A 6000-nucleotide genomic window follows, 5' to 3' on the forward strand; every position below is an offset into this window, starting at 1 on the left:
TGATATGCCTAGGATGTATTTATTTATTTATTTATTTATTTATTTATTTATTTATTTATTTATTAATGCTTTATAGTACACACACACACACAAGCATGAGCTCAGGTACAGGGACGCGGAGATAATGCAGTGTACATTGAATCCTAAATGCATGGCTCTCTAGGATTCGGAATGGCAAAATGGATTGTAATCCATTTTGCCAATCAATGAGTCCAAAATTCCATTCAATTCAAGACTGGAATTTTGGATTCTGAATATAAAATGGATAATCTTTGATTGTCCATTTTGTATTCAATGAATGGCAAATGTATATTATGAATATACATTTGCCATTCAGAATCCACAAATTGCTAATTTAAATTAGCAATTTGTGGATTCAATGAATCCAAAAATTGACGCTTTGTATCAACTTTAGGATTCATCACAAATTATATTTATATTTAATACATTTAGTTTAATTTTGTAAATTTGGGTAACTGACTTGAAAAATGTATTTATTAAAATAAAATTTTCAACTCATGGGTATTACATTTATATCGTAGATATAAATCTAAAATTAAATCAATTTATTGATTGAATTTTAGAGCCATTTATCAGCAAAATTAAGTTAATTCAAAAAATTAACTTAATTGTACAATCACACAATATTACAGTACATTATGTTACAGTTATACGTATTATGCAATATTAAAATGATGGCATATGTTGTTCCCTTTTTATTTGTTTTTATTTATTATTACTGAGCAGGCAGCACTCAGTGCTGGTTAGCTCAGGAAAAATTTAGCAATTGCAAACATAGCTGTTATAATGATTACATGTGTACATCCTAGTGGTTCTTTCCATTTCTAAATGATAGGATGGGATAGATAAAGGGTACTCATTGTGGATGATTGTAAATAGTGTTTGTAACCTACATATCTTACAATGTAGTTGGAGACTTGGCCAAGAAAGCTGTTGTAACATATTTGTGACTGAACTGTATCTACTAAAATCGTTTAGAACTCATCTTGCAGCTCTATGCTGCACTTTCTCTAAGTGTTGGATATCAGTTTGATATAGTATGGGTCCATACAACCGCAGCATAATCCATTACAGGACGAATCATGGTGAGATAAGCTGCATGATGTTTTTACTTCTGGCAGGTTTCATTTGAGAAAGTTTAAAGTTTTGGTGGCTTTAGCAGCTGTGTTTTTTATGTGAGATGACCAAGATAGTTTATTATCTAATAAAATTCCAAGGTGGGAGTGTTGACTAGATGTTGTTAAATTGCAATCATTCAGTTTATAATTGAATAGAATAGGTGATGAGCTGCAGTCACTTTGTATGATTTATCAGACTAAATGATTATTTAAAGTATAAAGTGATCACAGGGAATATACCATCAATTTACAGTGTTTACTTAACCATGATTTTCATGATATTTTCTGTTCAAAAAGAATTTAACTAGTTATAGCTATACTGATGCAGTCTCTTGTGGATACATATAGACCACTTTTCCCTGTATTAGTTTGGGTGGAGGAAAGTTCACCCAAAATTGATCTCAGTAGATGACAGTCACATAGCTATCATTGTAGGAGCATGTTGTGATCTTGGCCATCCATTTTACCTCATTTCTGTATTCAGGCTTTTTAACAGTGTATAGCTGATTTGGTGCAGTCATATAGACACTATTGAGGTATGTACTGTACAATATTTAATACTATACCCCTACTGTGCATTTTTATTATGGTATCTTGAGCACGGTAGGGATATAACACTTCTTATTGTTTTGCTGTGATTGTCCAATACTCCGACTTGTTTTGTTTTTGTGCATGGTGATAACTTTGGAACCAAATGGGCTATGAACTTCAAACAAAAATCATCTTATTATTTAGAGTCCATTCATTTGACACCCTTATTTGGTTGATAAGTAGATGAGACAGAGATTGAAATTTCTTTCTTTTTTGATGAAAATGGTTATAAAAGGAGTTCCCCATGAGATTCCCTGACGTTAGAGCACATATAAACCACTACAAATGCTTTGGTTGCATTGGTTAAAGAATGACCCCTAAATTTTCATAAACTAACTGGACTAAACTGACATAACATTGCAGCCATTTCGTTGCCACCACCTTTGATATGACAACTTCTTCACACTAGTCTATTTTTGAAAGGCCAAACCCTTTTTACAGCTTGGCTGTTTTGGATTAAATATAACAAGTACACAAAAAAATTGTAATTTTCAACTAGAGTAGGGACAATATATAAATTCCTTTCCCACACACATAATTGGATTTGTTGTAAAAGCTTATACCATTGAACAGTGCACAGTTTAATCACAGAAATGGACATGATTTATGTTAGGGGGATAGTTATGGACTCTTCTGTTACCATGGAAAGGACTAGTATGAGTGTAGGAATATGCATAATATGCCTTATAGGATTGAAATTAACTCTATGGACACAGGTTCAGTGTCCAAAGTGATTCCATTTTGAAAACATTGTGGCAGAAAAAATTATACACCATTTCCCAGTGACATGACTTGCAGTTGCAGTTGTTTATTTATGTAATTATCCTACGGATCAACTCCTGAATCAGTTCCTTGTTTTCAGTGACTGTCTCTATTGACTGTGGGTAATTTAATTGTATAGCTTTCAAATCACATAAGTAGCTACATGTATATAAGAAGAATATAATACCAGTATAAAACAGTGATAAGCTGCCTAAGCTCTGCTCTTACACATGTGAGAGACATGTGCAGAGAGTAAGCCACTTTTAAAAAGTAGACATGGAGAACAGGTAAAAACAGCCTATGGTAATGTACGTAATACAGCTCGAAGACCCTCCATACTATACTAGTGTAGAAATAAATTTAAAAATTAAAACATGGGAATAGATCTCGCTGAAAAAAAGGAAAGAAACAAGAGTCAAACAAGCCAGCATGTTACACACAGGTATTCAAAATTCCATCAAAATTTTGTAAACTCTGGTGGTTAAAATTACAACCCTTGATGTGTTACTGACTTAGGTAGCTAACCATACCACCCCGGGTCTTCATAAAATTAGTATACGTTCATGTTACTGCAAGTTAAAATGTAATGTTGGGAAAGACAGTTGTTTATCATCTCCTTATTACTTTCTTGGTGCAAGACAGCTATGCTGCGCAGCCTAACATATTGGGGTGGAACAATCTTAGCTATAGTTACCGACAAAAATGGAACTTACAAGGTACTGTATGTTCCAGTTCCATAAGAGGCTGTTGAACAAGTGATTGCTAATCATGACAGTGACAACCAACCTTTCTTTATTTATACAGCTTTACAATCAGTGCATTCTCCATTGCAGGCTCCTCAAAGTTACATTGACAATCCTATGTGTTGATCAATACCTTATGAAAAACGTTGTATATTATGTGGTATGCTGTGAGCAGCTGATGAAGGAATAGCTACCATTACTATGAGATTACAAGAAATTAAGTTATTAGATGATACAATATTTATATTAATGGTGGACAAACAGGAGAAGGCAGTAACAACTGGTCATTAAGAGGTAATAAGACTATGCTATTTGAAGGAGGTGTATGTGGTAGCTACAGGATTTGTTTGGGGTTTCAAGTTTAATAGCAAAATTGAACTATGATAATAATCAATTAATCCATGTCAGTGATTGGCTACTGACAATTATAGAAGGTATAGCGGGATTAGAGCTTGACAAAAAAAATGGAAATTAATTGGATATAATGTATGACCAGCTATCATGATGGACAGTCAGTCTCCTCGTAAAGAATTACTGGTCAATGTAAATCCTCCATATGAAGGATTCACGGGTCAAGCTGCTATGCTGGTTGACAATTGGAAGCTTATAGTTGGACTACCTAACTGTAGTTTAGCCCTGTGTCCTGATGGTTGGGTTCACTTAAATGGAACGATATAGATCTTCTATCACATACCCCATCCTTCACATGGTTGTTCAATGTTAAGGAAGATCCTACCTAATGAGAAGAATAATGTTGCTGACCAACATCCTGACATAGTTAAACAGTTGAAGGAGAGGATAGAATATTACAAATCCACTCATATTGCACAGCTTGATCCTCGTATTGATTCTAAATCCAGCCTATCCTTTCAAATTTTAATGGTGTATGGACTGATTGATAAACAGAGATTTTTGATTCAAAATTCCTCGTATTTAATGTTATTGTTGATTGATAGTGTATGAACTGTTAGCTGTTATTCTGGTGTACTTGTAGCATTATAACTATTTGATACACATGTAGGCTTTTTCTCATATTTAAAGTACAGCATTTACTAATCTCAAAGAAGCCACAGGATGGGCCAAACATTTTGGCTTTATTAAGACAGTGAGATTGCTGTATAATATTATATAACTATACATTTATCATTTGTAGAATTTTAAGTTTTTTTTTTAGAATCATACTTACATAGACAAATTCTATATTGTACAGCCAGATATGGTGGCTTCATTAAAAATGAGACAATGTAGAGAGCCATCATGAAAAATGTGTACAATTTAAACAAAGGGAAAAGCAAAGGCATATGAGTCCTTGGACAACCAGTATGGGCATACGTAACATTACAAGAATAAACCTATCAACATGATTAGTACACTATCTATAGTTTGTGGACCACTTCCAGGGGCGGATCCAGAGTTTGGAAAGAGGGGGGGCACCTTGCTGGAAAACAGTGGAAGACCAAAAAAAAACAAAAAAGGTCACAACAATAATAGCTAGTTATCCTTTACCAAATATATCGCGTCTGTTATGTAAAATAAAATCCTATTTATAGCTTCATAGGTAAGCTACACTGCCTCATGAACATTGTGACTGCTTTATTAGAGTAATCGACTGCTCTATTAGAGTATCTCGATCTTGTTTGCAATTTCTTGAAGGGAGGGGGGCATTTGCCCCAAATGCCCCATCCTGGATCCACCATTGGTAACTAAACTGAAGTCGTAAGTTACCATATAAGGAAGCATTGACACAAGCTAACAGACTTGAATTTGCTTCTCTGGAGACATGGCAAATGCTTGGGCAGCAGCAAACTACAGGATAGTACAAGTAGTGGTCTAGGGAAAATTCAGCAAAAGCTCTTACATACTATGATAAATCCCTTTTTTTGTACACATAACTATACACTTTTGCTGTTCAGTTCGTAGTATGATGTATTATATCTATTACCATAATTAATGTATTGTAAGGGTTTTACAGAGCTTGTCTACATGTATTTTCCAGAAAACTATCCTAAGTTTCAGTGTTGGAGGTGGCTTATTACATAATATTATTACCCTTGTGGCAGTTTGATCATCTTGATGAAATATAAGTAGTAATAAGACTTGATTTTAATATCACCCAGTGACTAAAATAATGAAGTTACCATCAACTAAGTAATGCCTAGCCACACTAAATGGAAGTAGCTAACAAAATTATCAACCAGGTTACCTCAAACTGTCTAATGAATGATGTTTAGGTAGATTAGGCTGGCCAAACTATTAAACAGAAATCTGAGAACTGTAATTGCAACTCCATGTAGTGAAATTAATTAATTAATGCAATACATCTTTCCTGTCTCCCAGGTTTCATCACAAAACTTCTTCTAATAATACAACATTCAGCATATATGTACCTACGTAGAATGGGTGTACCAATATTTTGTGATTTGGTGAGAATCCCATAAAATGCCAGCAGGTATATTGCTTTTTGTATTTTGGAAGTCAACTCATATGGCCAAACAAATTACAGAGCAGCTTTAGGGTTAATTTTCTACTCCATAATCAGAAAAATATCGTAACATTAAGTTACAATCTTCATATTGCTGTAACTCCTGCCAGTCAAACATTTTGCTTTAAGCTACAACTGAAATATTGAAATTTTGGAATATTCAAAGCGACTATGTATTATTCACAAAACACCTAGAATAGCAAGGTATTTGACTAAAATTGTTGAGGCATTGCTAGCTACAACGTAATCTTCATAGATATATTCACCTATTTAATAGGAACAG

The sequence above is a fragment of the Dysidea avara genome, chromosome 8 (assembly GCF_963678975.1).
Source record: "Dysidea avara chromosome 8, odDysAvar1.4, whole genome shotgun sequence".
Taxonomy (NCBI): domain Eukaryota; kingdom Metazoa; phylum Porifera; class Demospongiae; order Dictyoceratida; family Dysideidae; genus Dysidea; species Dysidea avara.